The 12773-nt window shown below is 39.6% G+C and overlaps 1 protein-coding gene across 6 annotated transcripts in view; it reads left to right on the plus strand.

Annotated features, from left to right (window-relative positions):
- The window catches only part of THRB (thyroid hormone receptor beta), a 161370-nt gene that overhangs the window by 26338 nt on the left and 122259 nt on the right, over positions 1–12773 (plus strand). For 5 of the 6 annotated variants that reach the window (XM_055708175.1, XM_055708173.1, XM_055708174.1 and 2 more), the window contains exon 2: positions 6100–6129. The exons of the other annotated variant lie outside the window; for it this stretch is intronic. The gene's annotated coding sequence lies outside the window, so the exon portion shown is untranslated. The remainder of the gene's footprint in view (positions 1–6099; positions 6130–12773) is intronic. 6 annotated transcript variants of the gene reach the window in all.

A 12773-nucleotide genomic window follows, 5' to 3' on the forward strand; every position in this document is an offset into this window, starting at 1 on the left:
GCATTGATTAAAACCTGGTGTAAAGTGGTCTGAATCTAAAGATGAAGTGTCTCACCTGGTTTGGGCTGTCTTAGCTTGTCTGCTTTCAGAGTTCCTCTTCAGTAAGCTGGAGGAGGAAAGGAGAAGACTCCAGGGTGCTGGCTGCACCACCAATCTCAGAGTGGTGACTTCCACCAATAACTGCCATATATGGTTAGACACATTTGGGAGGAATATTCCTGAGTCTCAAAACTTTCCATTTCACATTTATTTTCACATTGCATTTAAAGCTTGAAGGTTCCCCTCACATTTGACTATTGTTAGTTTTCTGTGAAGTTTTGGGCAATACTCAGAAAAGCGATGAACATTGGTAGTTCAAAAATATGTATGAAAGCTTGTTTTCAGCATCCTAATGCCTTTTGTAATTGGGTTTTTGATCCTAGGCAAGGTTTCAAGCCTAAGGTGGATGGAGGGTTTCTCATTGACTGCAGCGTGCATCGTTGCGCTTTGAGTGGCACTGGGCCAGGTCCTATGGAGATGCCATACTTAAATACCTTTCAGAGGGAGAGAATAATCGAGTTTAGGACTTGTGATTGTTAGGCATAGAGAGAATAGCTGCTCTTTTCTGAGATCTGCTTAGTTCTCTCAAATTCTGTGAATCCCTGTGTTAAAATAATACATTAGCTTTTCCTTTTAATGGAAATTTTTTACAAAGACTAGAGAAATATGTTTGAGGATTTGAAACAATTATTTTAGTACAGTTTTTGTTTTAAAAGTAAATTAATTGATGTTTGTCATTTTTTAAATTCAAGGAAAATTCTGACACTAACGTGTATAATGTAAATAAAATGTACTGTAATAGAACTTGAAGGTCTACTAGCGAAAGTGTATTCTGACCTTTTTAATTCTTCATTAAAACAGAGCATTATAATGGAAATGCTGGCAAAACAGGATTATGAGCCATTGCTGTCTGTGAACTCACCATTTACTGGGGAGGATAATAGCTTCTGGACAGTGCATTCATACCGTTTTCAGTAAAGCAGCTGTGAGTTTTTAGCTCCTTAGGATGGTCTCCGCAAACGTACAATGGTAGCAATGGTGATTTTTGTTTCCTCATTATTCCACCTCTGAACAGTTGGGTCAAGCTACCTGGCTGAAATGTAAGACTTCTTAGACCCAGGAGGAGGACTAGCTTCCAAAAAATCATTGAACTGTATTTCTATGACAGCCAGTCATCAAGAGCAGTAACAATGGTGGGGTGAAGAAAGAGGAATGTGCCTGAGCATTCAGCACTTCCCTGGGGAGAAGGACAGATGTGAGACGGTGGCTCTCGGACTGGTTGTGCTGGTGGAGCAGCAGAACATGGACCACATACTCCTTTTGCTATTGGCAGTTATATGTAGGCATGTATAGCTGTGGGTGGGGTTATGTGCAGGTTTTTGGCAACAATGGTTGATTTTTAATCTGTAGGTGTGCGTTATATGGAACTATTTATGTGTTTTCTGCCTTCCAGCTATGATCTTGTCTTTGCTGTCCAATCTAAACATGGGCTTTCTTCTAGCCTTTTATCCTGCAGAGAGTGTTTACCCACATGATAATTATGATTAGCATTGTGCTGGTAGTAAACGTTCTTAGGATGCATCTGTAGGTCTCAGAGTTTAGCCTGTGCACGCAGACCTATCTGCTGTCTTGCTGCACCTGCAGAGAGTTGAGTCTCCCTAAGGAAGCACCAGACGATCCAAGGCATGCTGTGTAAAGTTTCAGAAATGAAAATGCCTGTCACAGATTAGACTTTGTCATGCCGCAGTCATGGCTTTTCACTCTACAAAGTTCATGGCACAACTTCCTAACTACTGCAAGTGCTGGAACTGTGAAATCAAATGGCCTTGAGTCAAGACTGGTGGGGCAGGAAGAATTAAATTACATTTCTATGCCAGCAGAGTTCCCTGCATCTTGAGGAACAACTCTGCTGAGGGAGGTCAGTGGGTCAGTGAGATTTTTCTCTGTTGGGTTTTTTTTCCTAAGTTAGGGTTTGTTGGGTTTTTGGTTGTTTGGTTTCGGTTCTGTTTTTTGGGGGGGGGGTTTTGTTTTTTTTTTTTTTTTTTTTCCCCATTGACTGCATTTTAATTCTTACTGGGAGCTGCTAAACAGCAGAACTGAAAGCCAAACTTATTGGAATGATTTCAGGAATGGATTTATCTTCTGATCGGGATTCTTGATCCTCCACCCCTTTCTTTTTGCTTTCTTGACTCTGATGGAATGAGAACTCCGTGGCTTTTCCAGGCCTGGTTGGCTTTCTGTGATCTTTTGTGAAAAAGGAAATTCTTGTTACTTTGCTCAGTCAGTCTCCTTGTGGACCTCTGAATATCAGAGCATCCTGTGGGGGCTACAAAAATAAACTGAAGCAAATCCTGGGGTGATGGTGAATCTGTCTAGAAGACTGAATAGATTTGCATCTTTTGGTAACTTTAAATTATTTTCCCCCTACCTGTTTTTTAAATGAAGATGTCTGTGATGTATTTCAGGAGCCTAAAAGTAATTTTTAATAGGATGAATGGGGTTTTGTTGGATAATAATACATGTACAAGAGGAAGATCTAATATGTCATCTCTAATATGATATCTGTTCAAAGACTTATGCAGAGTATGTAATTTATATTTAAATTTTGGAAAGTGCACCTGGATGCCTTTTTCTCCTACCGTGTACCGGATAAGTGCTGAATCATTTGGAAATAAATTGTTTTCACTAATTGGGTATATTCATTATAGGGATCAAACCCATGTTTTTGTTAATGGCAAGATACATTGCCGTATCTTCAGCTTTGCAATTTCTGCTAAACAGCATATAATAGAAAAGACAAAATAATAATGACTGAAATAAAAAGGAACGCTTTTATGTGTACAGCTCCATGCAGTCAAGAATTTTCTGAGTCTGGGAAAGGAGGAAATATTCATCTACATCTATTCTGCAGTCTAATCCATTTGGCAGTATTAGTTTTCTGTGGTTCGACTGGAGTCAGTGGTGAGTCTTCTTCAAGAAGACTCATGAACAGCATCAGCAAAGTACATTGTTACAACAATCTCTGTACTTTTTTTTTAGTGTTAGTTTTGGTATTTACAAAACTGCTTCATAAGGAGTTGTTCTGAAAAAGATGGAGCTTGCAAAAAGGTTTTATGATTTTATTTATTTTTTTTATCTGAATTGAAAGGATAATGGTAAATACCTCGTTGAAGTTACAGAGTCTTTTGGCACTGAGTGTGGGCAGTTGTCTGCTTAGTTTAACTTAATTGTATTGATGTGCTTTTGAGGCAGTCTGCTAGAATCCCTCCGGAGTGCATCCAAAGTTAACACATTTGGTGACTGGCAACAAGTACAGTTTTTACTGTAGAGAAGCATATGCTTAGAAAAAATGACACATCTGAATGTTGCAATAAAAATTTCTTGCCTATTTTGGTAGAGCTCTTTCCCTCCATCTGAACAAGGAGGTCATTAAGCATGAAGCAGTGCAAGCAGATAAGAGGAAATACATTTTTATGTGAAAGCAAAGAGCCCACGTGAAACTCTGCCATGGTGTCAGAGGGAGGTAAGGCAGGCAACCTGGCAAGTCTTCTGCAGGGACCATTGAATGGTCGGAGCCTCACTCACCCAGTGTGGTTTTGGGCATGCTGGGGTGAGGATTATTTCCACTTGGAGAGAAGCCAGATCATCGTAAAATAAAGGAAGCTTCCTGCTACCTGGTGGAGAGCAATAATGGGCCCTTCTTTCTCTAGGACATGATTCTCTTGGACAATTGTCTATTGAGACCATCAAGCTAGGCAGGCAGCAGGGCCTGTGAGAACATAAGATGGGAGGTGCTCATGGCCCTCATTATATCTTGTCCTCTTATCAACAGCTAGATCAGATAAGGGAAAGTTAGGCAAACTGTTTCTTTAAGCATGCTAGGATTTAATTTTTTTTCTGGGAGTCATAAACCGTGCCAAAGTCAGCTTTCATTCTTCTTTTAAAAGTACGTAGGATGAGTTAAATATGCTTCAAAGCAGCCTGTGCTGTGAGTGTTTCTAGCATAGAATACTGCGTTTCAAAAGCTGTGGATCTTGTCACAAGTCCAGGATGACTTTTAGTCTTCTTCAGACTTGCCTCTGTACCTGCTTTGTGGTTAAAACAGGCTATCCTGTAAGACATTCCTTTCCCTTCCCACAAAGAACCATTCTGGTCCCATAAACTTGGTGCTGTGGACCGCTGTAGTATTGGGGCAGGTGAGTAATAAAGAATCAGAGACATAATATGTCCTCAGTTGCACTCTGGCTAGCTTCAATGGATGTTTTGCATGAGAAAAGTAGGAAGGATTTGGCTCGTGCTGTAAGAAATCCCACTCAATCCTGTTGAAACAGTCATCCAGTGACACAACGCCTGCTGGTTCTGTGCCTTGATTCCTGCATGCAGAACCTTGAAGTTACCTTTTGTGGGTGATGCACACATAAAGCCAGATGGGTAAATGTGAAGTGATTTGGTGCTGATGTATGTTTTAATAGCTGATTATCACAAAAAGCTGTAGAAAATGAAATCTGTGAGGTTTTTGTATATTTTACTAAGTGATGAAATGACCTTATAGTTAGTTCTCTTCCTTTAAAGGTAAACGTGTGCAGATACTCTGCTGTGGGAAATCAGACATTGCAAATGTCAGCTCTGATGAGCTGATTCATAAAAATGAGATCTCATGCCTTTTTTCAAAATGGATGTTTAATTGAATGATTTTCTGCACTTCAGGAATGTCTCCTTTTAAGTTTGCCTGTTCCCTTTCTGAAGTAGGCTTATTTTATTGGTCTCATAAAATACTAACTTAAGGGAATTCTACTTCTGCTATTCACTTAAGCTTTGCTTCCCTCAGATGGACAGATTCACAGCCGTTCCTTGAAGACTGTAATTAACCCCTCTGTCCCCCAAAAGAGTATTTGCATTGTAGAGAGGGAAATTAGTCTCTTCAGCTATTGCAACTGACCGCATGCTTTGAGGCCAAGCTTTGAGTTCATCCTTGGCAAAGATGAACAAGGTGTCTTCTTGGTTTCCTTCATCTGTATATTTCTAACCACACTGACTAATGGCTGATGAGGTGTACAGAAAGTGCTAGAGGCTGAGATGCTTTGCCTGTGACTCAGCATGATTTTCATTGCTTTCCAGCAAATACTAATAATTGTCAGATTTTATTAGGCTTGGCTTTTTGTTTTCTATTTCATGTTATTATGCTAATTTAGAAAATGAAATAAGATAATGTGCGTTTCTGTTCTTGCATATATTAGTGGCAAAAAGTACCCATTTACTTCAGAGTTACCAGAATCCAATTCCCAATTATAGTGCTGATGCCTGCAAATAGTTCTCCTTGGTTGTAAAGGACTGAACAAAAGTCACAAAGAAATGAAAGGTTAATTAATAATTTTGCAGGCCTCAAAATGTATTAATTGTTCTGAGTCATGCTGGAACTTTTCAGAATAGTCTTAAAGCTTTTGTGGTTTTCAGATCTTGTGATGTATATCGGTAAGCTATTGGCAAATGTGTCATTTAGAATGGCTTAGTTGAAGCAGATGTTTAATGAAATGACTTCATGCTTTCCTTCTTCTGCAACCACTGCTGACCCTACAGGTTTTGGGACAGAGCAGAAAACAGCAGATTTTATAAAAAACCTTCCAGGCTGGGAAACTCTTTGAATGAGGATACTGCAATGCAAGTCCACCTAATAATAGGAAATATCCAGTGTCCATTAAAAATAAGAGCAATACAAACACTGGTTATAAAGTTCTGCTTGCAGTGAAAATAAACCTACAAAGTGTGCCTAATCAGCCTGCAGTTTAGGTCATGAATTGACTAGATCAGTTGTTTGTATTGGTATTTCCAAAGCATTTGAAATGTTTGCTTAGAACAGCTAGTTATGATAGTAAATAAATAAAGGTCTCCATTCCAGGGTGTTGAGAATGATTAACTCTCCAAAATAATGGGAATTAGTTTCAGTTATGCAAAAAGAACACCATAGTTTAGGTGTTAACTGAAGTGAAAATAAAATAATAACTTCAGAAAGTACTTTTTTACCATGTGGACCTTTAATACAAATTTTTTTACTCTTTTCAGTGAAAGAACAGAACATGAAGCTCTAATAAGGTAAGATTTTTTTATTCCACTTTACCTACAATTAACTTGAATATCGTACTAATTTTTAACAAATAAATTCAGATTTTGGAGTATGTCCTAGGCACAGTGTTGGTCAGTATGTCCAAGCAAGAAAAGGAGACAATATTGCAGAATAAGTGTAACGACATTTGACTTTTTTTTTTTTTTTCTTTTATTGTTACTAAGCCACTCTTTGGTCATTTAATCAAAATAAGATACCTGCATAATTTGGAAACTTCTTTTTGCTTATAAGGAGTTCACAGATACCTATTTTTCAGTAGAGACTATAGTTTTCACTACTCCGTCAGTTAAAATCTGATTTATAAGGAGCACTTCTTTGCAGTTTGAAAATGAAATATTAGACTATATGCTGATAAAATAAGTAGCTTTGCGGCTTTTTTTTTTTTTTTTTTTTTTTTTTTTTTTTTTTGAGATGTGGTGGTGGGAGTTTGACTTACATAGTTAAATAAATGTATCCGTAGAGGAGGGGTGAACTCTTCTAGAGAGTGAATATTTTCTCCTATATAACATGATTCAGGCTGGAGATGGATTCCCTATGCATCTGCTAGATGAGCAAAAGACAGAAGAATGTCTTTTAATACATTACCAACATCAAGGGGTGTTCAAAAAGGGGGTTTTATCTTTCATTGCTAGTGAGGATGCTGACATTCATGTATTGTGTTTCTGTTCATATAGAAAATGAAACAGCTGTGTCAAATAACATGTCCAGGTGTGTGATAGCAAGTTGTTTTGACAGGCAGCTGCCGTATGATCCTGTTCAGAGCATTACAGAAATTTATCATTACTTTTCAGTCACAGGAAATCGTTTCAATTTTAATAACCATTCACAGGATACCGAGGAAGGGAGGTGGTGTGGGTTACTGTTTTCCTTTCCTGCTATTATTTACCTGGTTTGGTCTTCATTGGTGGTTAAACTGAAAGCTTGCAGAGTGGGATTTTGTGCACTTATTTCAAGTCTGACACCTTCCAAATGGAAATGTATTAAAAGGAATGTTTTTTAAACCTACAGGCTTCCCAAACCGTTAAAAGTTGATACAGCTACATAAACTATATTCCTGATTTGCAGATAGGCATCCTTGGAATAGGGAAGAGGGAGGCTTAAAAGTTACACAAAATATAAGCTGTTTGAAACTACAAGTGAGTGCTAATGTGAAATATTAATTGAAAAAGCACAAGTGGTGTGAAAAAGCAATGAGAAGTCATACCACATTTTTGTGGTGATACATCCACATTTGTGGAAAATTTTAAAGTGATCTTGTAAATAGCAGACAATCTAGAATTGCAGTTCTTGCTTTGTGTTAGTACATGGAGAGAATGTGCGTGTATTTGCAGTTACAAAGGTGTGTGCATACATAATATATCTCTGAGACAGCAAGATGCTGCTGTTCTGCACCAAATCGGTGTGAAGGACTGAAAGCCCTTCTGGAATAGGGCTGAGGAAGCTAAGGAACTTTATAATGTGTTGAGAAACACATGGGTAGTACAGGGATTTTGTAAATGCCAGAAGGGGTTCTAGTTCTGAGCAGTTTGTACATTGATCTCATCAGTATCCATGATTCAGGGAGGACACAAGTCCTCTTTCTGTCTCATTACCACGATTCAGCTATTCAAGAACTGGGCAAATGCTGAAAAAACGAATTAAGCTCGCTGGGTTTGTAGTTGATCACCTAACACAAGAGAGCCTTATGTGGAGCCTCTGAATGCTACATTAATACAAATGTCTAAGTTATATAGCATGACAGCAGTAGTGGAAACTTACTCATTTTGTTTCCCAGAGTCACAACTGGAAGTATTTTAGGGTACATATTGCTCACTCCTGGATTTCTGCCTTGGCAGTGCCTGCAGTAGTGGTCATTCTGTTAGCAAGAATTTTATGTGATTTTTGACATACGAGTAGTAGAAAACCACCTGCTGTCAGCTGCCTATTTCTTTAACTGTAGTGTTCGGTAACTACCGATCCAGTTTGAGCCAGAATTCGTCAGTTAAGGTAAAAATTAGACTCTGCAGATTGCAGCGCTATTTATCCCAAATTTCCAGGTCTTACAAGTACTTGGGTGACTGCTATGGAAGCTGGAAAAGCTTGTTAAAGAGGATGCTCGGGGCCTTCCCTTCGCACTTGAATTGACTTTTCTCTTTTAGTCTCCATAGTCAAAAGCTATTTATAATACCACCGCAGCTGCTGTGCGTTGGATTCAGGAATCCCTGTTTTGATTTGCCAAGCAGGCAAAGCTATTTATCTCAGGTAAGAGAATTCTGAGGTGTGATGTGGTTAATATCTAAAAATATCTGTGTAGGGAGATAGGATAGGGCTCCAACAGACAAAAACACGGCAAGATAAGCAAGAGGAGTTCAGCTTGGAAATGCGATACTGTGGGTGTAATTAACCATTGGAAATGCTTCGAAAGGAATGTGGTAGATCACTTGGAGTAATTAAATCAAGATTAGATCTCCTACTGAAATACCTTCTAGTAGAGTTACAAGTTCTTGTACTTTGTAAAGAAATTGCTGCGTGAGGTATTATGGCCTGTGCCAGGCAGGAAGTCAGACCAGATTATCCTAAGAGTTCCTTCAGGCCTTTTAAATCCACATCTCCACCAACAAAGGCTCTTATGTGGTGCAGGCAGCCACAGGATTTCCAAAATCGGAGCTGCAGCGGGTCACTCTTGTTTCAGTGGTGAAAGGTTGAAAAGTCTTTGAGCAGATGCTTGAAGGAGCGCAGTGGTGGGCACGGCGCTGCTGCGTGGGCGGCTTGCGTGTGCTGCCGCCGTACAGACCGTAGTGAGCCCATTTCTGCTCGCCTCGGCGGCCTGTAGGCACAGCTTGCTGCATCGTCTTCTAATATTCCACCTGATTTACTCGGTAGCTTGCATTTTGTATTGAGTTCACTGAAAAGTAATGATTTGTCTGTGGTGTTCATTGAGTCTTTCCTGTGATACCACTAAAGTCCTGAATGAGTTTGGAATTTTCTGCAGTTACTCAGTGAGCATAATGCTATCACCTTTAACACAGGATTTTCTATAGCTAGTCTTTATACCCATATGAGTAGAAAGGGTAGGATACATTTTTAGCAGATTGTGTAGAATTCCTGTACAAAATAATCTGCTTTCCCCAAAATTGAAAAAGTAATAAATTGTATATTTGCTCTGGGACCGACGTGGGATACTCAAGAAGAGGGGAGGTCACTCGTCTTTCTGTTCTCATCAACATACCTGTTTACTGGGTAAAAGGCAGCAGATCCTTTTCATAGAAAATACCAAAAAAATGGTTGATCAAAAAGGTAATTTTATACTAGAAGAAACACAGAACACTGTGTTGAACAAGAATAGCCCTGACTCCTTTTTGTTATTTTGATAAGCTCATTAATTTCAACATCCAAAATTAATTGGGAGTTAACTGTGCAAAATCTTACAAATGGAAAAAATCTGTCAACCTGAGCTCAGAATTCTGTCATCCTGCTGCACTTACATAGCATAGCTTCTCTTACAGGGATGTACAGTGAAACTCCACAGTAGTGTGACAGGAGGAATGCCAAAGAGTTGCGCTGGCTGTATGTGTGCATAAAACATTATTCAGGAGAGCCTTCACATAATTCTGGCTCTCTTGAAAGACCTGTGAAAAAGCTCTTCTGTAATACTTTAAGAAACCAGAGCTGTCCAGGGTAATTTGAGGCTGAGGCCAGGCATATTGGAGGATTTTGTGTTCCAGAATACCTGATACCCAACCTGCCAGCAGGTGGTGGGCACTTGGTACCTGGCTTGTTTCTGTCCTCTGAGCATCCCTACTGCTCTTCCTCCCTCCCTGGGCTAACCTGTACGTATCGTTTACACTTGGCAGTCTAAACCTGAATTGGGAGAATTATTAGACTAAACCAATAGGAAGACTAAAGTAGAGAAGAGGAATACCCTTGTGTTTGATAACCCAAAGGAAGGTGGCTGAGGTGAGTCTGTGTCCCTGCACATGAAGGCTACATCTGCTTTCATGGACGTCCAAGAAAAAGGGAAAGGTGAGGGATGGCAAGAGATTGGAAAAAGATAAAAAAAAGGTTAATTACCCTTGCCTAGTAGGTAAGGGATTAGCGGCTATGGTGAAATATAAAGGAGAGAAGGCTTTGGTTAGTCAGGAGTCAAACGTGTTTGGCTGGTTGCTATGCAATAACACTTGCGATTTTTTAGTGTGAAGTTTCTTATCCACCGTCTCTCCTGAAAATACATTACATACCTATGGTTTTGACAAATTCCTGATAGCCATAATACTGACTGTGGAGAGTATTTAAAAACAAACTTCAGGATGCCTTTTTTTCACGTTTTTGCTACTACTGAGTCACTGTTAATGGATACTTCAGTTCTGAAAAGGAGTGGAGGAGGCTGTGCTATGGAAGAAAAAGCAATTGCTGTCTCCATTTGAGCCATCAAATTGCTGCTGTTTTCCTTCATGTGAAAGCTTGTGGCTAGTCTTTTAATGTAAAGGAAAACAGTCTTTCATACCACAGAAGGAACGCCTCTGCTGGACAGTTGTACACAACCTTGCAAAATTGATTTTGGTTGTTGCTGAGAGCTTCCTTGGCATTTCTTTCTGTTCAGGCAATGCTGTAAAAGTACTCAACATGACAAAAAGAAGGAGTTGTGTTAAGGTCTGGGGAGTTCTTTTGGCTCATTTCCAATGCACTGCTACTCCCGAATTTGTTATTTATATTGTAGAACTGCACTTGCTGTAAAAGCTTAGTTTTACTGCATTTAAAAGCTATTGAATTCAGTTTTCTGCATTTTTGTTTACTTAATAACCCCTATACAAGAATCCATGATTTGCTTGGGTAACTTGTTGTTCTCTTCCAAGAAATAAATGTACCTTTTGCAAAATTTTTTAAATTCACATGCTGTTGGAGCACAGTTTGCTGTAAAGAAGTACCATGGTGCTTATGCTGTGCTCGCAATGTCTGCTCAGATAAGAGTTAAGCATGCTGCACTCACTGTTACATAACTTTGCAAAAAGTGTCAATTCAGGGAAATTCTGCTGCCGTGAGAGAACGGGAGCTTCAGGAATGTTCTCTCCCACTTAATGGAAATGTGGCTTTTGGTGACTAGTTCATTTAGAAAATAGCAGATTGTGTGTATGCACTCATTGACCGAGTCCAACTTGAACATCATGATGGGTGTTCAGGGCAGCAGATCCTGCGGTTTGCTGCAGCCCTGGGAGGGTGGCTGTGGCTCCAGTAGTAGCAGGCTGGTATAGCGTATGTCTGGCTGCTACCAGAAGGGATTTGCAGCTGGGAAGTGTTTTGTTTTGAGTAACCTTTAGAAGATTGCTTCTGAAAAATTGCCAGGTTGGCCAGACAGATCAAGTCCCATCAGCGGGAGGGACAGCTGTTCATTTGGATACATCTGCATCATTTGGCTGCGTGGGTCCTAAGACCCACCTGCAGAGAAGGGAGGCAGGTAGGACAACATGCATTGTGCCAGAAATTCTGTTTGTCTTTTGGCATTACAGAAATGGCCTTGCCATATGGATGTGGTGGACGGGTAGGTCACTCATCTAATTTTTCTGCCTTTGCCATTTTGCCCAGAGCCCCTCTGTTTCAGCCCTGAGAGATCCTGTTTAGTACAGAATATTTCAGATTACTGTACCCTGCTATTAGCACTAGCCAAAGCCTCCCTCCCCCAATATATATTACTGTGAAAATATGGGTAAGAAGGTAAATAAAAAGTTGGGGAAGCTAATATTGCCTGAATATTATTAGTCCTAGTCTCTCTAAGCAATTATATCCATTTTCTGCCTTTTTGCCCACTTCAAGGGTCTGAGACTTTACAGAAAGCCTGTCTGGAAGCTGCTACAGAACTACATGGTCGTAGCTAGATTTGCTTCTAGGTCGTTCTCATTCAGTAGCATCCTCATAGCAAGCTTTGCTTCTGTTGTTTGATTTTCCTCATCTGTGGCTTTAATCCAGTGCCCTTTCTTTAATCACATCCTATACACATCTGTCCTTTGAGTCCCACAGCTCTCCTCCTCTCCAGGTTTGGGGTCTCTGTTGTTTGCACTGTTGTGCAGGAGACTCTGAATGATTTAATTTTGTCAATTGAAGCAAACAGACAGTAAGAACATATGCCACAGCACAAAATGTTCTCTAACCACTTATTTGACAAGTGCAGTTTAATTATTTAGCGTAGCTTTTAAAGGTAATGAAGTCCTAGTAACATGAGACTTAACACTCTCCTATTAATTTTTCCCTGAGAGATGGGAAAAGACTGCTGTATTTTTGTGTGCAAACTGAGAGTGTGCAAACTAACGAGATTTGACTGAGAATGCGTAAGAGGGGCTGGAACCTTTCAGTGCTTCTTAATAGTTTTTCTAATAGGTAGTAAATCCAAGAGCATCATACGGTTAGATAAGATTCTGCCTGTGCTGGCAAACCAGAAGATGCCGTCTGATGCTTTGCCAAAACAAAACAGAGTTTTCTTGGCCCAGCTGTATTTTGATTGAACGTGTAACTTGGTAAGAGGAAAAGCTGGAAGTCACAGCCTTGTTGAAGACATACCGTTTAAAATAATTTTCTGTAGCATGATAGATTTCATGTTGCTACAAAATAAATATTTAATCAGCGCTAATATTTTTGGTTCCCT

This window comes from Falco cherrug, chromosome 4, assembly GCF_023634085.1.
Source record: "Falco cherrug isolate bFalChe1 chromosome 4, bFalChe1.pri, whole genome shotgun sequence".
Taxonomy (NCBI): Eukaryota; Metazoa; Chordata; class Aves; order Falconiformes; family Falconidae; genus Falco; species Falco cherrug.